This window comes from Schistocerca americana, chromosome X (genome assembly GCF_021461395.2).
Source record: "Schistocerca americana isolate TAMUIC-IGC-003095 chromosome X, iqSchAmer2.1, whole genome shotgun sequence".
NCBI classification, from domain to species: Eukaryota; Metazoa; Arthropoda; class Insecta; order Orthoptera; family Acrididae; genus Schistocerca; species Schistocerca americana.
In genome coordinates, this window is record NC_060130.1 from 566988797 (window position 1) to 567013620 (window position 24824).

Here is a 24824-nt window from a genome sequence, read left to right on the forward strand (position 1 = left end):
GTTGCAAGGATTATAACAATTATTGGGATAATAAATCTATTAAAAATTCTTGTAGATAAAATCAGGATTGTTTTTCTTGATTTATACCAAGCTTTCTGATTGGAAGTCAAATCTACTATTTATACTAGAAAAACAATTATCTACCTCATCAATAAATAGAGATGTATAAGAATAATAATATTACATCTACAAAGTGTCAGTATCATGCTGCTGCTTCACATCAAAAGTGCTGTCTTTGTGAGAATTGGTTTATTGAATGTCGAAGATGACATGTTGATAAGAAAATTGTTCTGATAATTACATGTAGACCATGGAATCCTGTTTCAACAAAGAATATTGATCCATAAACTGCATCTGCAATGGTGAAGGGTGCTTCTCAATATTCGTATGTTGAAGTATAGTAAAGTATAGTCCTAGTAATACTGTAAAGAATAGTCCTTGTAATGCTTGAGTATGATTAGATTCTATTAAACTATGATATGCTCATGTTACTATTACTCCTGATGCCAAAAGAATAGCTGTATTAAGTAATGGAATTTGTATAGGATTAAAAGGTTGAATTCCTATTGGGGGTCATAGTATCCCTAGTTCAATAGTAGGTGCTAGTCTTCTTCTAAAAAATGCTCAGAAAAATGAAACAAAGAATAGTACTTGTGATGCAATAAATAAAATTATTCCTCATTGTAATCCAATTGATACAAATCCCGTATGTAGCCCTTCGAATGTCCCTTCTCGTATAACATCTCGTCATCATTGGATTATAGTTAGTAGGGTAATTCCGAATCCGATTATAAATAAGTTAAAATGAAGTAAGTGAAATAATTTGCTAATCCTGTTACTAGATTTATTGCTCCAATTGCTCCTATTAATGGTCAAGGTCTATAATTAACTAAGTGGAAAGGGGGGTTTGAGTGAGTTGTTAACGTAGGTTTAGTATACTTCTCTAGAATATAAAGTTCTTAAAATTAAGAAAACATAAGCTTGAATTATTGCTACTGTTGATTCTAGGATTAATAGAAGTATTTGCCCAATAACCAATAGTGAAATTAAGTTTACTGCTATAGATGGTCGTGTATTTCCTTGTAAAGTTAATAGTAAGTGTCCTGCATATTATATTTGCTGCTAGTTGTACTGCTAGCATACCTGGTCGAATGACATTTCTAATTGTTTCAAGTAATACTATAAATGATATTAATGCTGGCGGTGTATCTTGAGGAACAAGGTATGTAAATTTGTGATTGGTATGATTAATTCATCCAAATTACATAAATCTTAATCATATAGGTAGAGCGATTGCAAATGTTAATGCTAAATGTCTTGTTCTAGTAAAGATGTAAGGGAATAATCCTATAAAATTATTAAATAGTATCATAAAAAAAATTGAGGTAAAGATGAATGTTGTTCCATTAAATGATTTTGGTCCTAGTAGTGTTTTAAATTCATTGTGTAAGGTTAAGTTTAGTTTATTTCAAATTATATTAATCCGTGATGGTGTAAGTCAAAAAAGTGATGGGAATAATAATAATCCTAAGAATGATAAATTGAAGTGATTAGTTGATGGATCAAATGTTGAAAATAAGTTTGTTATCATTTTCAATTCAAGTTTTTTATATCAATTGTTCTTTTTTCTGCTCTTTTAATAAGATTTGGTTTAAATGAGAAAAAGTTTATTTGATTAAATAAAAGTAATGTAGCCGAAAATATAATGAATAGGGAGTATCATATGAGAGGGAATGTTTGAGGGATTTGGATTAAAATTCCCCATCAGAAGTAATCGTTAATTTAGTATTTTACTTACTTTCAGTCATCTGATTTCAAGGTGTACTAATTATTTAGTTATTTTAGATTGACACTCTAATTTTATACATGTTATCTAACTCCTTAGATTATGTTAGATAATCACTTGATAAATAAGTTTACTGAAGTTCTTACAATTACAATTGGTATGAATCTGTGGTTTGCTCCACAGATTTCTGAGCATTGTCCAAAGAACAGTCCAGGTCGGTTTATTGTAAATGTTCCTTGGTGTAGTCGACATGGCATTGCCTCAATTTTAACCCCTAGTGCAGGTACTGCTCATGAGTGTACAATTTCTGATGCTCTTGTTAATACTCGTACATCCGTATATTATCAGTAACTCCATATTTAGGAACAGATTTAGTTCAATGAGTTTGGTGAGGGTTTGCTGTTGATAACGCAACATTAAATCGATTCTTTACATTCCGTTTTGTGCTACCATTTATTATTACTGCAATGGCAGCAATTCATTTATTCTTTCTTCACCAAATAGGGTTTAATAACCCCTTAGGCCTAAATGGAGAAATTGAAAAAGTTCCATTTCACCCATACTTTACTTTCAAGGATTCTATTACATTTGTATTAATAACATCATTATTAATTATACTGTGCTTGATTAATCCTTACCTCCTAGGGGATCTAGATAATTTTGTACCTGCTAACCCATTAGTAACTCCCGTTCATATTCAACCAGAATGATATTTCTTATTTGCATATGCAATTCTACGATCAATCCCTAATAAGCTAGGAGGTGTTATTGCATTATTCTTATCAATTAGAATCTTAATAATTTTACCATTTAAAATAAAACACCATTCTGAGGTATTCAATTCTATCCTATTAATCAGATTTTATTCTGAATTATAGTTGCTGTTGTATGCTTATTAACATGAATTGGTAAACGACCTGTTGAAGAACCTTATAATATATCAGGACAAATCTTAACAATTATCTACTTTACATACTTCTTAATTGATGTTCATGTTGCAAACACATGAGATAAACTAATTAAGGAATAATAAGTTAATTAGCTTAGGAAGAGCATATGTTTTGAAAACATAAAACTAGAAGTTTAACTCTTCTATTAACTTTTCTTAAAAAATTTCACTAAATAAATGAAATAAATATAATCTTTAAACCAACAAAGAAAAAAAATTCAAAGATAAAGGCAAAAAACTTTTTCAAGCTAAGTACATTAACTTATCATAACGAAAACGTGGTAATGTATCACGAACTCAAATAAAACCAAAGGACATAACAGCAAGCTTAATAAAAATATAAAAGAATAAAAATCACCACCTACAAAAATTAAAGCTAATAATATTCTTATAAATACTATTCTATTATACTCAGCTAAAAAAATTAATGTAAACCCGCCTGCACGATATTCAATATTAAAACCTGAAACTAACTCAGATTCACCTTCAGCAAAATCAAAAGGTGTACCGTTAGTTTCAGCTTAACAAGAAGCAAAACAAGCTAAAGCTAAAGGAAAAGAAATTATAATAAATCAACAATGAAGCTGATTATTTATAAAATCAAACATGTTAAAACTACCAATTAAAATAATCAAAGATAATAAAATTAAAGCCAAACTAACTTCGTATGAAATTGTTTGAGCAACAGACCGAAGTGAACCTAATAAAGAATAATTTGAATTAGAAGACCAACCTGCAATTATAACGGTATAAACACCTAATCTAGTACAACATAAAAAAAACAAAAATCCATAAGAAAAAGAGCATATTTAAGTTAAGTACGGGAAAATCACTCAAACAGCCACGGAAAATATTAAATTAAAAACAGGACAAAAATAATAAAGTAAATTATTAGATATAATAGGAATTGGCTGCTCCTTGAAAATTAACTTAACAGCATCACTAAAGGGTTGAGGAATTCCTACAAATCCTACTTTATTTGGACCCTTTCGAATTTGGATATAACCTAAAGCCTTACACTCTAATAAAGTTAAAAAGGCAACACTAATTAAAACACAAATAACTAATAAAAGAAAATTCAAAATAAACATAAATAAATCATAAAGTATCAATACTATTTGTAGATAAAACCTACATAAATGAATTCTAAATTCAACACATTAATCTGTCAAAATAGTAATCTAATTAATATTAATCAATAAAATAAAAAATATTTCAACCATATGGTCCTTTCGTACTAATATGAATTAATAATCTTAGGATAGAAACCGACTGGGCTCACGCTGGTCTGAACTCAGATCATGTAAGAATTTACAGGTCGAACAGACCTAATTACTGGGCTACTTCACCCAAAGTTTTTCTTAATCCAATGTCAAGGTCGCAATCTGCTTTGTCGATATGAGCTCTCAAAAACAATTACACCGTTATCCCTAAGGTGAGCTCTATAGGGTCTTCTCATCCTAAGGAAAAATTTAAGCCTTTTGACTCAAAAGTTAAATTCAAAAATTTATTAAGAGACAGTTGGTTTCTCGTCAAGCCATTCATACCAGCCACTAATGAAGAGACTAATGAATATGCTACCTTTGCACGGTCAAAATACCGCGGCTCTTTAAAAATCCGCTCAGTGAGCAGGCCAGACCTCAAAGTATTTTCAAGAGGACATGTCTTTGATAAACAGGCACAAATCAATTTTGCCTAGAAGCTTATAAAAAATTCACAAGGTAAAAATTATATACAAATAAATATACTAATTCTATCATTATAACAATAATTTTAAAATTAAATCAATAATCTTATTTAAAAACCTAAAATACTTATAAAATCAAAATAAAAGATTATGAACTAAAACGTAATCTTAAAGATAGCTGGTTTCATGCTTACTATTATATTTCATAAAACTAATTATAGGTTATTAACTTCAAGGCTTATCCCTTAAAGAACAAATAAGTTAATATTTATACTAAAAAACTAAAATAAAAACAATTAGCTTAAAAAAATTAAATTTTTTCTAAAGAAACTAGATACCTTGGGAAACGATTAACATCTCATTTCTATAAATAATTCAATAATAATTACGATACATTAACTATAAATTATTTATAAATCAACCCAAATCGAGACAACTAAAGTAAATACTAAAATTTTGATAAACCCTGATACAAAAGGTAGAATAAATAAAATCTACGTTATAAAATTTAAAATAATATTTCATACAACAATTACATCACCAATAAAAAATCAGTTCTACAAAATATACTAGGACAAAATTAGACAAAATTATTTTTATTAAATAATTAAACAAGCAAATAATAAATATAATAAAATAAATAATCAAGATATCCTGATTCGCACAGAAAAATTTTCAGTGTAAATGAAACAATTTACTAATAAGTTATATCTTGAAAATCTTCCTAGATACACATTCAAGTTCATCTACTATGTTACAACTTATCTCATCTAAATTGAAGCTACCTAAAAAGAATAAAATAGAATAATCAATAATGAGAGCGATAGGCGATGTGTACACACCTCAAGCAATATCAGTTAAATTTAATAAATTAAATTACTATCAAATCCACCTTCATTAACAGTATTTCACCATCAAATCCGTTATATACAAAAATCAATTGTAACCCACCTCCTCTTAACTATAAGCTGCACCTTGACCTGAAATATTTTATAATTATAAATCTTGAGAATTATAGCTCTAAAAAGATTCTCTGGTAACGGAGATATACAAACAAATAAATTAAGTAGAGTAAATAGTGTTTTATTAATAACGGGGTAGGTTCCTCTGAATGGAATGAGGTACCGCCAAATTCTTTGGGTTTAAAGACCTTAACTAATAGTACTCAGGTAAATATAATTAACATTTAAAACAAAAGGGTAACTAATCCTTGTTTATTATTTAAATTTCACGGATTCATAAAAAGATTTGTCAAATATTTAAAGAAAAAAAACACAAAAAATGACAAAAAAAAGAAATGCACCCCCGTATGACCACAACAACGTCTCTACTATATATAAATAAAGATTAATATGGAACATGTCTACCCATAAATGTATTATATTCTTTCTCATTAAATCTTTCTTTTCACTAATAATACAGAAAGATTAAACAATATAATAAATATATTTTTTACAAAGCATGTAATTTAATGTAATATGTTATTAATATGAAATTAACTTTATATTGAAATTAACTTAAATATTAATTAGTTATATAATATAATTATAGAAAATTATGTAATTTTAATTAATATAATCACTTATATTAATATATTATTTTATATTTAATATCATTAACTAAATTTATTAAATCCAATTAAAATAATATTTAATATTAAATTACATATTATTATATAAGTTATAACATAATAACCTATTTTAAGCTAAAAACATAAGTAACTATAATCCTAGGCAAATAAAAGTATTGAAATAATCATTTAATAGTAATAAAATAACATTATAGGTATTTAAATTTAATTAAATGTAAGATATTAATATAAATTATTTATTATATATATATGTATTCAAATTATCCGAATCGAGATAAATTAATTAGAAATAATCAAAATAATACAAAAACAAATTCAAAAAAAATTTTAATTTATATATTAAATATAAATGAAGTGCCTGATTAAAGGGTTACCTTGATAGGGTAAATCAAGTAAATAAAAATTACCTTAATTAAAAATTACATAAGACTGAATTAAACTACCTCCTTTATTAACAAAAACTAACGTGCATCATACACCTTAATGTAAAAAGGTAAGCCAAACAAGCTGATGGGTTCATACCCAATTTATAGAGGTATCAAGCCTCTCCTTTTTAATGACCAACAACTCTACAAAATTTCTCTTCCTATCGTTATTAATGATAGGAACGATCCTGTCCATATCATCAAACTCCTGATTCAGAGTTTGAATAGGACCTGAGATCAACTTACTTTCATTTATTCTGCTGCTAACAAGAAATAAAAATATAATAATAAATGAGTTGTCAATTAAATATTTTATTGTCCAAGCAATAGCATCGACAATACTATTATTTTCAATTTTGCTGATTCAAATAAAGTATCCAATAGGGTGAGAAATAGAATTTATTCCCTCAATAATAATTAGATCTTGATTATTATTAAAGACTGGGGCTGCACCCTTTCATTTCTGATTTCCAGAAGTAATAGGAGCCTCGAAATGAAATATTTGTTTAACACTAATAGCATGACAAAATATTGCCCCAATAATGGTATTATCTTATTGTATTTAACTAAGAACTTTCATTTGAACAATTATCATTCTAAGAATTATTATTGGGGCAATAGGTGGCTTAAATCGAACATCTCTACGCCAACTTCTAGCATATTCCTCAATTAGACATTTAGGGTGAATACTTGGAACCCTAACAGTCAGAGAAAACATCTGAGAACTATATTTTATTATTTACTCACTATTAACATTAATTATGGTCATATTATTTAAGCAAATAAATCTATTTTTTATAAACCAAATTTATTCAGCCAGAAATATAAAAACTGAATTAAAATTCATAATATTTCTATCTCTCCTATCCCTAGGTGGTTTACCACCATTCCTTGGATTTCTACCAAAATGAATTGTAATACAATCATTAATAGAAAATAACATAACAACTAATATAACCTTTATGGTTGTATTAACTACAATTACACTTTATTAATATATATGAATTAGATCCTCAGCCCTAATTATGTCATACACTGAAAATTCATGATCTATAAAATTAAAGTCTCACAAATCAAGAATTATTCTTCCTATAACAGTAATAATTTCAACAATAGGATTAATCTCAACATCAACCTTAATCTCATATACTAAGGACTTAAGTTAATTATACTAATAACCTTCAAAGTTATAATTAAAAGATTAATCATTTAGGCCTTAGTAAAATTTTACTCCTCTAGAATTGCTGTCTAGAATCATAATTGAGTATAAGACCTAAAACAACGTAAGAGAGATACATCTCATAAGTAGATTTACAGTCTACCACCTAAAATTCAGCCATCTTACCGCAAAAATGATTACTCTCAACAAACCATAAGGATATTGGTACTTTCTTATTTGGAGCGTGAGCAGGAATAGTAGGAACATCAATAAGAATACTTATTCGTGCTGAACTTGGTCAACCTGGATCTCTAATTGGAGATGACCGATTTTATAATGTTATTATTACAGCCCACGCATTTGTAATAGATTTTTATAGTAATATCTATTATGATTGGTGGATTTGGTAATTGACCCGTACCATTAATGATTGGTGCATCAGATACAGCATTTCCACAAATAAATAACTTAAGTTTTTGATTACTACTGCCTTCATTAACCCTTCCTCTTACAACTTCTATGGTAGATAATGGTGCTGGTACAGGATGAACAGTTAACCCCCCTCTTGCAGGAGCTATCGCACATGGGGGTGCATCTGTAGACCTAGCTATTTTTTCACTCCACTTAGCAGGTGTATCATCTATTCTTGGTGCAGTAAACTTCATTACAACACCAATTAATATACGATCAGAAAGTATAACTCTAGATCAAACACCTTTATTTGTATGATCTGTAGCTATTACAGCCCTTCTCCTCCTCCTTTCACTTCCAGTATTAGCGGGAGCCTTTACTATACTATTAACAGACCGAAATTTAAATGCATCATTCTTTGACCCTGCAGAAGGAGGTGACCCAATTCTATATCAACACCTATTTTGATTCTTTGGACGCCCAGAAGTTTACATTTTTATTCTACCAGGATTTGGGATTATCTATCACATTGTATGTCAACGAAGAGGAAACATTGAATCATATGGAACATTGGGTATAATTTATGCTATATTATCAATTGGGCTAAAAGGATTTATTGTATGAGCACATCACAGATTCACAGTAGGAATAGATGTTGACACACGAGCATTCTTTACATCAGCAACAATAATTATTCCTGTACCTACAAGAATTAAGGTATTCAGATGATTAGCAACACTATGTGGAACTCAATTCAAATTCAATCCACCATTATTATGAGCTTTAGGACTTATTTTTCTATTCACAATTGGTGGACTAACAGGATTAGTATTAGCAAATTCATCACTTGGTATTGTATTACATGATACATACTATGTAGTAGCCCACTTCCATATGTATTATCTATAGGAGCAGTTTTTGCAATTATAGGAAGTGTTATTCAACGATACCCACTATATACAGGATTAACTATAAATAATACATGATTAAAAATCTAATTACAAATATATTTATTGGAGTAAACTTAACATTCTTCCCTCAACACTTCTTAGGGCTAGCAGGAATACCACGACGGTATTCAGACTATCCAGATGCATATACATCATGAAATGTAGTGTCAAGAATTGGATCTACAATTTCTATTGTAGGAATCATTATATTCATTGTAATTATATGAGAAAGAATGGTTACAAACCGAGCAATCACATTTGGAGCTAACATAAGAAGGTCAACGGAATGACTACAAAATAACCTGCCTGTAGAACATAGTTACTCAGAACTATCACTAATTTCTAGATTCTAATATGGCAGATTAGTGCAGTAGATTTAAGCTCTGCAAATAAAGGTTTGACCTTTTATTAGAAAAATTCATTATGGCAACATGATCAAATTTATCCCTTCAAGTTGGAGCTTCACCATTAATGGAGCAACTATCATTCTTCCATGATCATACTATGGTCGTATTATTATTAATCACAGTAATTGTATGTTATGCCCTAGGTTATATACTATTTATTGCCTATACAAACCGAAACATACTTCACGGACATTTAATTGAAACAATCTGAACAGCATTACCAGCAATTACGCAAATTTTTATTGCACTTCCATCATTACGACTACTATATTTACTTGATTATTCAGTAGATGCAATAATCACAATTAAAACCATTGGACGACAATGATACTGAAGATACGAATATTCAGACTTTATAGACGTAGAATTTGACACTTATATAACACCAGAACAAGACCTAGAAAACGACGGATTTCGACTTCTTGATGTAGATAACCGAACAATTCTACGAATAAATACGGAAGTACGAGTATTAACAAGAGCATCAGACGTTCTACACTCATGAGCAGTACCTGCATTAGGGGTTAAAATTGACGCAACGCCAGGTCGACTAAACCAAGGAACATTTATAATAAACTGACCTGGACTGTTCTTTGGACAATGCTCAGAAATCTGTGGAGCAAACAACAGATTCATACCAATTGTAATAGAAAGAACTTCAGTAAACTTATTTATCAAGTGATTATCTAAGATAATCTAAGGAGTTAGTTAAAATGTATAACATTAGAGTGTCAATCTAAAATAACTAAATAATTAGTACACCTTGAAATACATCAGATGACTGAAAGTAAGTAATGGTCTCTTAAATCAAAAAATAGTAAATTAACAACTACTTCTAATGGGGAAATTTAATACAAATCCCTCAAATAGCCCCTCTCATATGATTCTCTCTATTCATTATATTTTCGGCAACATTAATTTTATTTAATCAAATAAACTTTTTCTCATTTAAACCAAATCTTATTAAAAGAGCAGAACAAAGAACAATTGATATAAAAAACTTGAATTGAAAATGATAACAAACTTATTTTCAACATTTGATCCGTCAACCAATATCTTAAATTTATCATTAAATTGAATCAGAACGTTCTTAGGATTATTATTAGTCCCATCAATGTTTTGACTTACACCATCACGGATTAATATCATTTGTAATAAACTAAACTTAACTTTACACAATGAATTTAAAACATTACTAGGACCAAAATCATTTAATGGAACAACATTCATCTTTATTTCAATTTCTATTATAATACTACTTAATAATTTTATAGGATTATTCCCTTACATCTTTACTAGAACAAGACATTTAGCATTAACATTTGCAATCGCTCTACCTATATGATTAAGACTTATGTTATATGGATGAATTATTCATACCAATCACATATTTACACTCCTTGTTCCTCAAGGAATGCTGCCTGCATTAACATCATTTATAGTATTAATTGAAACAATCAGAAATGTCATTCGACCAGGTACGCTAGCAGTACGACTAGCAGCAAAAATAATTGCAGGACACTTACCATTAACATTACTAGGATATACAGGACCGTCTATAGCAATAAACTTAATTTCACTATTAATTATTGGGCAAATACTTCTATTAATCCTAGAATCACCAGTAGCACTAATTCAAGCTTATGTTTTCTCAATTTTAAGAACTTTATATTCTAGCGAAGTATACTAAACCTATGTTAACAACTCACTCAAACCACCCATTCCACTTAGTAGATTATAGACCTTGACCATTAACAGGAGCAATTGGAGCAATAGTTCTAGTATCAGGATTAGCAATATGATTTCACCTATTTCATATTAACTTATATATAATCGGATTTGGAATTACCCTATTAACTATAATCCAATGATGATGAGATGTAGTACGAGAAGGGCTACATACAGGATTTGTATCAATTGTATTACGATGAGGAATAATTTTATTTATTGCTTCAGAATACTATTCTTTGTTTCGTTTTTCTGAGCATTTTTTAGAAGAAGACTAGCACCTACTATTGAAATAGGGATACTATGACCCCCAATTTGAATTCAACCTTTTAATCCAATACAAATTCCATTACTTAATACAGCTATTCTTTTGGCATCAGGAGTAACAGTAACATGAGCACATCATAGTTTAATAGAATCTAATCATATTCAAGCATTGCAAGGACTATTCTTTACAGTATTACTAATACTATACTTTACTATACTTCAAGCATACGAATATTGAGAAGCACCCTTCACCATTGCAGATGCTGTTTATGGATCAACATTCTTTGTTGCAACAGGATTCCATGGTCTACATGTAAGTAATGGAACTATTTTCTTATCAACATGACTACTTCGACATTCAATAAACCAATTCTCACCAAGACACCACTTTGGATTTGAAGCAGCAGCATGATACTGACACTTTGTAGACGTAGTATGATTATTCTTATACATCTCTATTTATTGATGAGGTAGATAATTGTTATTTTAGTATGAGAAGTACATTTGACTTCCAATTAGAAAGCTTGGTATAAATCAAGAAAAACAATCCTGGTTTTTTCTACAAGAATTTTTATTAGATTTATTATCCCAATAATTGTTATAATCCTTGGAACAACATTATCTAAAAAATTAATTAATGACCGAGAAAAAAGATCACCATTTGAGTGTGGATTTGACCCGAAAAGTTCAGCACGAATACCATTCTCACTTCGATTCTTCTTAATTGCAGGAATTTTCTTAATTGTTGATGTAGAAATCGCACTAATCCTTCCAAATGTAATTATTTTTAAAACTTTAGACATTATAATCTGAACAGTATCAACAATATTTTTTATTATAGTATTACTAGGCGGACTATGCCATGAATGAAATCAAAGAGCCTTACAATGAGCAGAAGAAAGGGTTGTAGTTAACTATAACATTTGGGTTGCATTCAAAAAATAATGATATAGTCAATCAACCTTAAATAGAATAAGAAGCGAAATATTGCAGTCAGTTTCGACCTGGAAGGTTGGTAAATAAAATACCCTTATTCTTATTAACTGAAGTCAAAAACGAGGCATATTACTGTTAATAATATAATTGAACTATAAAGTTCCAATTAAGGAAATGTAAAGCCAATATGAAAGCTGCTAACTTTTTATATTAGCGGTTAAACTCCGTTAACATTTCTAAAATTTATATAATTTAAATAAAACATTACATTTTCACTGTAAAAATAATATATGTATATTTATAAATACCTAAAAGTAAAAATACTTCCTACACATCTTCAGTGTCACGCTTTAATTGTAAGCTATTTAAGTAAACGAAAAATATTACCACCAAAATAAATATTCAAAATATAAAAGGTAAAAGATAAATCTTAAAATTAGAATCATATCAACCCTGTATATAACCTATTAAATAAATAAATAGTCTATATAAACCTTGACCACCAAATGATTTACCTCAACCATAATCAATTGATTTAGATGAATAACAACCTAATTTTAAAGGAGTATATCTAATAAACTTAGTTGAAAGAAAGGGTATAAGCTATATAGAACCAGCAAATCTGACAAAAGAAAGTATACTTAAAGATAATAAATTTTGAGAAAAATCAAAATTAGAAATAAGATAACCTAAATAAGCACCTAAAACAACTACAGTAATAGTTAAAAACTTTAAATAATAAGGCAAGGCAATCACATGAGGAACAGGGAAAATTAATCAAGACAAAAGGCTACCACCAGAAACAGCAACAAACAATAAACCAATTACACCAAACGAAATATAATAACCCTTATCATCAAAAGAAAATCTAGAATAAAAATTATTATCACCAGATATTGAATAATAAAAAAGACGAAAAGAATAAGAAGCAGTTAAACCAGTAGAAAAGAAATAAAGAAAAAGAATCAAACAATTAATTCATCTTAAACAAACCATCTCAAGAATTAAATCCTTTGAATAAAACCCTGCTAAAAAAAGTATACCACACAAAGACAAACTAGAAACAGTGTAACAAACTGAAGTTAAAGGTATAAAATTAACAATTGAACCTATAAAATGAATATCCTGAGAATCCTGTAAATTATGAATTATTGAACCTGCACACATAAACAATAACGCCTTAAACAAAGCATGAGCTAATAAATGAAAAAATGCATGTTTTGGATAACCCATAGCCAAAATTCTTATTATTAAACCAAGTTGTCTTAAAGTAGAAAGCGCAATCAATTTTTTCAAATCAAATTCAAAATTAGCCCCCAAACCAGCCATAAATATAGTTATACAACCAATTAAAAGGAAATGGTGTTTTATTATAAAATGGTAAAATTATTAAGAGTCTAATTGATAAGAATAATGCAATAACACCTCCTAGCTTATTAAGGATTGATCGTAGAATTGCATATGCAAATAAGAAATATCATTCTGGTTGAATATGAATGGGGGTTACTAATGAGTTAGCAGGTACAAAATTATCTGGATCCCCTCGGAGGTAAGGATTAATCAAGCACAGTATAATTAATAATGATGTTATTAATACAAATGTAATAGAATCCTTGAAAGTATGGGTGAAATGAAATTTTTTCAATATCTCCATTTAGGCCTAAGGGGTTATTAGACCCTGTTTGGTGAATAAAGAATAAATGAATTGCTGCCATTGCAGCAATAATAAAAGGTAGTACAAAATGGAATGTAGGGAATCGATTTAGTGTTGTGTTATCAACAGCAAACCTTCCCCACACTCATTGAACTAAATCTGTTCCTAAATATGGAATTGCTGATAATAAATTAGTAATTACTGTCGCACCTCAAAATGATATTTGACCTCAAGGTAAAACGTATCCTATAAATGCAGTTGTTATAACTAAGAATAGAATTACTGTACCAATTATTCAGGTGTGTATGTATATGTAAGATCCGTAGTAAATTCCTCATCCTACATGTAAATAAATACAAATAAAAAATATAGAAGCTCCATTTGCATCTAAGGTTCGAATAATTCGACCATTATTTACGTCTCGGCAGATGTGAACAACAATACTAAATGCTATTTCAATATTTGATGTATAATGTATATCTAAAAATAGTCGAGTTACAATTTGAAGTACCAAACATAGCCCTAGTAGGGACCCAAAATTTCATCAAACTGAAATATTTGTTGGTGCGGGTAAATCAACTTAAGAGTTATTAATGATTTTAATTAAAGGATGTCTTAATCGTAACGGTTTATTCATTAGTAGATTATCTCCTGGTTAATATTAGTGATTTTAACAACTGCTAATAGTGCTCATAATAAATAAATTATTATTATTATTGTGATAATGAATGTTTGTCTATTATATAGTTTTTCTAAAGATATTGTTATTTCTTGATAATTGATTGAATTATAAATATTTATAGTTTCAGTATTCTTGAAAAAGTCTATAAATATTGTTATATCTAAAGTAATTAATGTTGATATAATAAATACTCATATTGTTAAGGTAATAATTATCATAATTGATTTAGGTTGAAATATTTCGTTTGATGCAATTCTCGTAATATAAATAAATAGAACTAATATAACACCAAGAGACGTTAAAAATAAAATATATGATAATCAATATATTTCCATTATAGTTCCTGTTATTAGTCCAACTTGAAAAGTTTGTAGGATAATGAAAAGCATTATTGATATTGGTTGTCTCAATTTAATAAAATTTATATTTATTACGTTTGATAGTGATATAATTATTATTTCGATCATTTCAGGGGTTAGTTTATTAAAATATCGGTTTTGGGGACCGATGATCTAAGCTTTTCCACCTCTGAAGTTTTAAAAGTGGCGGCTGGACTTATTTCCGGTTGACAAGACCGGCGTTTTTTTTAAACTATTAAAACTAATGTTTATATTCTCAGTCTTTACTTCTTTATTGGTTTATTTTGCTGGTGTTTACGTTTTTTCTTCTAAACGTGAGCATTTATTAATGATTCTTTTGAGATTACAATATATTGTTCATTCTTTATTTATATTAGTTACTGTTTTTCTTATTGAGTTTGATTATGATTGTTTTTTTCCTTTTATTTTTTTTGTTTTTTCGGTTTGTGAAGGTGCTTTAGGTCTTTCTATTTTAGTTTCAATAATTCGTTCTCATGGAAATGATTTTTTTAATTCTTTTGGTTTATCTTTATGTTAAAGTATTTATTTATAACTATTTCTTTGACCCCTCTTTGTTTGGTTAATAATTGTTGATGGTTGGTTCATTCTTTAATACTTCTGTCTAGTTTTGTTTTTATGATTTGAGTATAATTAGATATTATTTTGGTGTTGATTATTTTTCTTTTAGTTTTTGAATTTGTTCTTTAATAATCACTGCTAGAGGTTCAGTTTCTTTAAGTTCTTATCATTCTAATTCATTGTCTTTATGGTCTTAATTTTAATGATTATGCTTTATTGTTTGTTTGCTAGATTGAGTCTTCTTTCTTTTTACATTTTTTTGAGGCTAGATTAGTTCCTACTTTACTTTTGATTTTGGGTTGCGGTTATCAACCTGAACGCTTACAGGCTGGTGTTTATTTAATTTTTTATACTATGGTTGCTAGATTACCTTTATTATTAGTATTATTTAGGGTTTATGATTTTTCTAATACTTTATATTTTCCTTTATTGGTTGATTTTGGTTCTTATTATTTTTTATTTTATGTGTTTATTAATCTTGCTTTTTTAGTTAAGATGCCAATATTTTTGGTTCATTTATGGCTTGCTAAGGCTCATGTTGAGGCCCCTATTTCAGGTAGAGTGATTCTTGCTGGTGTTTTATTAAAGTTAGGTGGTTATGGTTTTTTTCGTGTTATGAAGGTTATTTCTTATTTGGGTTTAAAGTTCAATAATTTTTTATTGTCTTTAGGTTTAACTGGTGGGGTTATTGTTAGATTTATTTGTTTTCGTCAGGTTGATTTAAAGTCTTTAATTGCATATTCTTCTGTTGCTCATATAAGAATGGTTATTGGAGGACTGATGACCATGAATTGATGAGGTTGTATAGATTCTCTTTCTTTAATGGTTGGTCATGGTTTATGTTCTTCTGGTTTATTTTGTTTATCTAATATTATTTATGAACGTTTAGGTAGACGAAGACTATTAATTAACAAGGGTTTAATTAATTTGATACCAAGTATAGCTTTATGATGGTTCCTTTTGAGATCATCTAATATTGCTGCTCCTCCTTCTTCAAATTTGGTAGGTGAACTTAGATTATTAAATAGAATTTTGTCTTGATCTTCTTTTAGATTTTTTGCTTTAATTTTTTTGTCTTTTTTTAGAGCTGTTTATACTTTATATATGTATTCTTATTCTCAGCATGGTAATTATTATTCTGGTGTTTATATTTGTTCTCTTGGTTAATTTCGTGAATATCATCTTTTACTCTTACATTGATTGCCTTTAAACATTCTTTGTTTAAAGGGTAAGTATTTTTTTTTTAGGTTGCTGAAGTATTTTAATTAAAAATGTTGTTTTGTGGAATCAATGATATCAGTTTTTCATCTTAGGCTGTGAATTTATTTTCTATTTGTTCTTTGAGTTTTTTTCTTTATTTTTTTCTAGAACTATAATTTTTATTTTGGGTATTTATTATTTAATAATTGATTATAGAGTTTTTGTTGACTGAGAACATTTTAATTTAAATGATTCTATGGTTGTTATGACTTTAATTTTGGATTGAATGTCTCTTATTTTTATGTCTTTTGTTATATATATTTCTTCTTTGGTTATTTATTTTAGAGAGGATTATATATCGGGAGAAAAGAATATAAATCGTTTTATTGTTATTGTTTTAATATTTATTTTTTCTATAGGTTTTTTAATTATTAGTCCTAATTTGATTAGAATTTTATTAGGATGGGATGGTTTGGGTTTAGTTTCTTATTGTTTAGTTATTTACTACCAAAATGTGAAATCTTATAGTGAAGGTATGTTAACTGCACTTTCTAATCGTATTGGTGATGTTGCTAATATAATTTCTATTGCTTGAATATTGAATTTTGGTGGTGAAATTATATTTATTATTATGATTTTATCTCTAATTCTTTTGAAATAAAGCTTATTACTATTTTAATTCTTTTAGCAGCTATAACTAAAAGAGCTCAAATTCCCTTTTCTTCTTGACTTCCTGCTGCTATGGCTGCTCCTACTCCTATTTCTGCTTTGGTTGATTCTTCGACTCTTGTTACTGCTGGGGTTTATTTAGTAATTCGTTTCAGACCAATATTAGATACTTATAATTCTGGTTGATTCTTACTTTTAATTGGTTGTATAACTATATTTATGGCTGGTTTGGGGGTTAATTTTGAAATTGATTTGAAGAAAATTATTGCTCTTTCTACTTTAAGACAACTTGGTTTAATAATAAGAATTTTTGCTATGGGTTATTCAAAATTTTTTCATTTATTAGCTCATGCTTTGTTTAAGGCTTTATTGTTTATGTGTGCATGTTCAATAATTCATAATTTAAAGGATTCTCTGGATATTCGTTTTATAGGTTCAATTGTTAATTTTATACCTTTAGCTTCAGTTTGTTTTCATGTTACTAGTTTGTCTTTGTGTGGTATACCTTTTTTAGAAGGGTTTTATTCAAAGGATTTAGTTCTTAAGAAGGTTTGTTTAAGACGAATTAATCCCTTGATTTTTTTTATTTGTTTTCTACTGGTTTAACTGCTTCTTATTCTTTTCGTCTTTTTTATTATTATATATCTGGTGATAATAATTTTTATTCTAGATTTTCTTTTGATGATAAGGGTTATTATATTTCGTTTGGTATAATTGGTTTATTGTTTGTTGCTGTTTTTGGTGGTAGCCTTTTGTCTAGATTAATTTTCCCTGTTCCTCATGTGATTGCACTGCCTTATTATTTAAAGTTTTAAACTATTACTGTAGTTGTTTTAGGTGCTTATTTGGGTTATCTCATTTCTAATTTTGATTTTTCTCAAAATTTATTTTCTTTAAGATTACTTTCTTTTGTCAGATTTGCTGGTTCTATATGGTTTATACCCTTTCTTTCAACTAAGTATATTAGATATATTCCTTTAAAATTAGGTTATTATTCATCTAAATCATTTGATTATGGCTGAGGTGAATTATTTGGTGGTCAAGGTTTATATAGACTATTTATTTATTTAATTGGTTATTTACAGGGTTGATATGATTCTAATTTTCAGATTTATCTTTTAACTTTTATTTTTTGAATATTTATTTTGATGGTATTATTTTTCGTTTACTTAAATAGCTTACAATTAGAGCGTGACACTGAAGATGTTAAGGAAGTATTTTTACTTTTACGTATTTATAAATATACATATAATATTTTTACAGTGAAAATGTAATGTTTTATTTAAACTATGTCAATTTTAGAAATGTTAACGGAGTTTAACCGCTAATATAAAAAATGGTTCAAATGGCTCTGAGCACTATGGGACTCAACTGCTGAGGTCATCAGTCCCCTAGAACTTAGAACTAGTTAAACCTAACTCACCTAAGGACATCACAAACATCCATGCCCGAGGCTGGATTCGAACCTGCGATCGTAGCGGTCTTGCGGTTCCAGACTGCAGCGCCTTTAACCGCACATCCACTTCGGCCGGCAATATAAAAAGTTAGCAGGTTTCATATTGGCTTTACATTTCCTTAATTGGAACTTTATAGTTCAATTATATTATTAACAGTAATACACCTCTTTTTGGCTTCAATTAATAAGAATAAGGGTATTTTATATACCAACCTTCCAGGTCGAAACTGACTGCAACATTTCGCTTCTTATTCTATTTATGGTTGATTGATTAAACCAATACTGTCTGAATGCAACCCAAATGTTATACTTAACTACAACCCTTTATTCTAATGATTGTAAGGCTCCTTGATTTAATTCATGGTATAATCCGCCTAGTAATAGTATAATAAAATAATATTGTTGATACTGTTGAGATTATAATGTCTGAAGTTTTAAAAATAATTACATTTGGAAGGATTAGTGCGATTTCGACACAACAATTAAGAAAATTTCCTGCAATTAAGGAGAATCGAAGTGAGAATGGTATTCGTACTGAACTTTTTGGGTCAAATCCACACTCAAATGGTGATCTTTTTTCTCGGTCATTAATTAATTTTTTTGATAATGTTATTCCAAGGATTATAACAATTATTGGGATAATAAATCTAATAAAAATTCTTGTAGATAAAATCAGGATTGTCTTTCTTGATTTATACCAAGCTTTCTGATTGGAAGTCAAATGTACTATTTATACTAGAAAAACAATTATCTACCTCATCAATAAATAGAGATGTATCAGAATAATCATACTACATCTACAAAGTGTCAGTATCATGCTGCTGCTTCAAATCCAAAGTGGTGTCTTGTTGAGAATTGGTTTATTGATTGTCTAAGTAGACATGTTGATAAGAAAATTGTTGCGATAATTACTTGTAGACCATGGAATACTGTTGCAACAAAGAATGTTGATCCATAAACTGCATCTGCAATGCTGAAGGGCGCTTCTCAATATTCGTATGCCTGAAGTATAGTAAAGTATAGTCCTAGTAATACTGTAAAGAATAGTCCTTGCAATGCTTGAATATGATTAAATTCTATTAACCTATGATGTGCTCATGTTACTGTTACTCCTGATGCCAAAAGAATAGCTGTATTAAGTAATGGAATTTGTGTAGGATTATGAGGTTGAATTTCTATTGGGGGTCATAGTATCCTTGGTTCAATAGTAGGTGCTAGTCTACTTCCAAAAAATGCTCAGAAAAATGAAACAAAGATTAGCACTTCTGATGCAATAAATAAAATTATTCCTCATCGTAATCCAATTGATACAAATCCCTTATGTAGCCCTTGGTATGGCCCTTCTCGTACTACATCTCATCATCATTGGATTATAGTTAGTAGGGTAATTCCGAATCCGATTATAAATAAGTTAATATAAAATAGGTGAAATCATTTTGCTAATCCTGATACTAGAACTATTGCTCCAATTGCTCCTGTTAATGGTCAAGGTCAATAATCTACTAAGTGGAATGGGTGGTTTGAGTGAGTTGTTAACATAAGTTTAGTATACCTCTCTAGAACAAAAAGTTTTTGAAATTGAGAAAACATAAGCTTGAATTATTGCTACTGCTGATTCTAGGATTAATAGAAGTATTTGCCTAATAGTTAATAGTGAAATTAAGTTTATTGCTATACATGGTCCTGTATTTCCTAGTAATGTTAATGGTAAGTGTCCTGCAATTATATTTGCTGCTAGTCGTACTGCTAGCGTACCTGGTCGAATGACATTTCTAATTGTTTCAATTAATACTATAAATGATATTAATGCAGGCGGTGTTCCCAGAGGAACAAGGTGTGTAAATATGTGATTGGTATGATTAATTCATCCAAATAACATAAATCTTAATCATATAGGTAAAGCAATTGCAAATATTAATGCTAAATGTCTTGTTCTAGTAAATATGTAAAGGAATAATCCTATAAAATTATTAAATAGTATTATAATAAAAATTGAGATAAAGATGAATGTTGTTCCATTAAATGATTTTGGTCCTAGTAATATTTTAAATTCATTGTGTAAGGTTAAGTTTAGTCTATTTCAAATAATATTAATCTGTGATGGTGTAAGTCAAAACATTGATGGGATTAATAATAATCCTAAGAATGTTCTAGTTCAATTTAGTAGTAAATTGAAGATATTAGTTGATGGATCAAATGTTGAAAATAAATTTGTTATCATTTTCAATTCAAGTTTTTTAAATCTATTGTTCTTTTTTCAGCTCTTTTAGTAAGATTTGTTTTAAATGAGAAAAAGTTTATTTGATTAAATAAAATTAATCTAACCAAAAATATAACGAATAGGGAGAATAATATGAGAGGGGATATTTGAGGGATTTGGATTAAATTTCCCCATTAGAAGTAGTCGTTAATTTACTATTTTTAGGTTTAAGAGACCATTACTTACTATCAGTCATCTGATGTATTTCAAGGTGTACTAATTATTTAGTTATTTTAGATTGACACTCTAATGTTATACATTTTAACTAACTCCTTGAATTATCTTAGATAATCACTTGATATATAAGTTTACTGAAGTTCCTTCAATTACATTTGGCATGAATCTGTGGTTTGCTCTACAGATTTCTGAGCATTGTCCAAAGAACAGTCCAGGTCTGTTTATTGTAAATATTCCTTGGTTTAGTCGACCTGGCGTTGCATCAATTTTAACCCGTAACGCAAGTACTGCTCGTGAGTGTAGAACGCCTGATGCTCTTGTTAAAACTCGTACCTCCGTATTTATTGATAGAATTGTTCGGTTATCTACATCTAGAAGTCGAAATCCGTCGTTTTCTAGGTCTTATTCTGGTGTTATATAAGTGTCAAATTCTACATCTATAAAGTCTGAATAATCGTATCTTCAGTATCATTGTCGTCCAATGGTTTTAATTGTGATTATTGCATCTACTGAATCATCAAGTAAATAATAGTAGTCGTAATGATGGAAGTGCAATAAAAATTAGCATAATTTCTGGTAATGCTGTTCAGATTGTTTCAATTAAACGTCCGTGAAGTATGTTTCGGTTCGTATAGGCAATAAATAGTGTATAACTTAGGGCATAACCTATAATTACTGTGATTAATAATAATACGACCATAGTATGATCAGGGAAGAATGATAGTAGCTCCATTAATGGTGAAGCTCCATCTTGAAGGGATAAATTTGATCATGTTGCCATAATGAATTTTTCTAATAAAAGGTCAAACCTTTATTTGTAGAGCTTAAATCTACTGCACTAATCTGCCATATTAGAATCTAGAAATTAGTGGTAGTTCTGAGTAACTATGTTCTGCAGGTGGGTTATTTTGTAGTCATTCTGTTGATCTTCTTATGTTAGCTCTAAATATGATTGCTCGGTTTGTAACCATTCTTTCTCATATAATTACAATGAATATAATGATTCCTACAATAGAAATTGAAGATCAATTTCTTGACACTACATTTCATGATGTATATGCATCTGGATAGTCTGAATATCGTCGTGGTATTCCTGCTAGCCCTAAGAAGTGTTGAGGGAAGAATATTGGGTGTACTCCATTTAATATAATTGTAAATTGGATTTTTAATCATGTATTATTTACAGTTAATTCTGTAAATAGTGGGTATCATAGAATAACACCTCTTATAATTGCAAATACTGCTCCTATAGATAATACATAATGGAAGTGGGCTACTAAATAGTATGTATCATGTAATACAAAATCAAGTGATGAATTTGCTAATACTAATCCTGTTAGTCCACCAATTGTAAATAGGAAAATAAATCCAAAAGCTCGTAATAATGGTGGATTGAATTTGAATTTAGTTCCATATAGTGTAGCTAATCATCTAAATACCTTAATTCCTGTAGGTACAGCAATAATTACTGTTGCTGATGTAAAGTATGCTCATGTGTCAACTTCTATTCCTACTGTGAATATGTGATGCGCTCATACAATAAATCCTATTAGCCCAATTGATAATATAGCATAAATTATACCCAATGTTCCAAATGATTCAATTTTTCCTCTTTCTTGACATACAATGTGAGAGATAATCCTTGTGTGTCAACATCTATTCCTACTGTGAATATTGTAAGTAGGCTGTTTATGTTTTCTCTATGTAAGTAGGCTGTTTATGTTTTCTTATTGGCAACATTACGTAGCGCTCAATATGAAAATCACTGGCTGTGCTGTGTGCAGTCTGTGGCTAGTTTGCATTGTTGTCTGCCATTGTAGTCTTGGGCAGAGGCAGCTGGCTGTGAACAGCGCGTAGCGTTGCGCAGTTGGAGGTGAGCTGCCAGCAGTGGTGGATGTGGGGAGAGAGATAGCGGAGTTTTGAAATTTGTCATGAACTGCTATATTTATATATGATATGATATCAAGGTAAATACATTGTTTGTTCTCTATTAATATCTTTCATTTGCTAACTATCCCTATCAGTAGTTAGTGCCTTCAGTAGTTTGAAACTTTTATTTAGCTGGCAGTAGTGGCGCTCGCTCTATTGCAGTAGCTTGAGCAGCGAAGATTTTTGTGAGGTAAGTGATTTGTGAAAGGTATAGTTTAATGTTAGTCAGGGCCATTCTTTAGTAGGGATTTTTTTGAAAGTCAGATTGCGTTGCGCTAAAAAATATTGTGTGTCAGGTAAAGCACAGTCTTGTATTATTGTTCAAAGGGGACGTTTCATATGGCGACCCTGCCAGGATACCTCACTGGAATCTTCTGATCTTTTGTTGTAGTTTGTTTAATTAGTGTAGATTTTGTTTATTGCTAGTGCGTAATTGTAGAGAAAATCTCCTTTGTATTTGCAGACTTTCATTGTTGTACAATAAAACAGTTGTGGTATGCATGTAGATTTGCACCAAGTATTTCGCAGCTGCAATTAACTAGATATTATTTTCAGTGTTATGTTAATGTGTTCTCTTATTTTTGCTCTTCAAATTGTGCTTTTCTGTGTTATCGTGTGAAATACTGTGACAATAATGGCGTGTGAAAAACGTAATACTAGGCTCCAAAGTAAATTGAGAAATGACAGTGAAAATGAAAGCAGTGTGTTAGCGCCACCGAGTGATGAATTAACTGATGTTCAAAGTAGTAATTTGGTAATTGTGCATAGCGAAATGGAGCGGGCGGCAAACAATGGCGTGGACAGTGAAACAATTAGTGAAGAGGGAAGCATTATCGATCGATCGGTCGGCAACAGCTCGCCTCAGGAATCCGAAATGACAGGACACAATTTTGCAAATACTGTAGATTCAGGTTTTGCGTCCTCACCGTTTTCCCAAATGAGTGAAGACGCGTTTTCCGCTTGTCAAAATGTGAATGTTGCCAGTGCAAATTCACTGCCGAAAAGCACTGAGGAACATGTTTCAGACACCAGTGCATTGTTATTACAGTTAATGCAACAAATGGGACAAAAGCTACAAAAGTTAGACTCAACACTTGAACAAAATCAGAAACAAATGGGACAAAAGCTTCAAAAGTTAGACACAATGGAAGAAAATCTTCAAAAGTTAGACACCACACTTGAACTAACACGTGAAGATTTAACTACTGAGTTACATAAAATCGAATCGAAATGTCAAAAAGTCTGTAACGACGTAAAAACACAAATTTTTGAGCATTTTCAACCTATTTTTTTGCGGAATGAAAATGCATTACAGAATCACGAAGCAGCCATAAAAGAACTGCAAATTATTGTTCATGAAAATCATGAGACCTTGCAAGCTAAAATTGACTCAGTTGCATCTACCGATTCGGTTACGCAACTTACAAAAACTCAGGAAAACTTAAAGGACACAGTAGAAAGACACATGGAGGAATTTAGTTCATTATCAGAGAAAGTAGTTGAACTTTCGGATCAGCTAAATAATTTATCTACGAAGGTAGATGATAATCTGAATGACACAAA

General features: G+C 29.5%; 3 pseudogenes; 1 reads left to right on the top strand and 2 right to left on the bottom strand.

Moving 5' to 3' along the window:
- The first annotated feature begins 2115 nt into the window (after nt 1-2115).
- On the top strand, nt 2116-2795 carry LOC124556165 (annotated as a pseudogene).
- A 29-nt stretch (nt 2796-2824) lies between these two features.
- On the bottom strand, nt 2825-3826 carry LOC124556166 (annotated as a pseudogene).
- Nucleotides 3827-13773: 9947 nt separating this feature from the next.
- LOC124555256 lies at nt 13774-14587 on the bottom strand (annotated as a pseudogene).
- Between the last annotated feature and the right edge of the window lie 10237 nt (nt 14588-24824).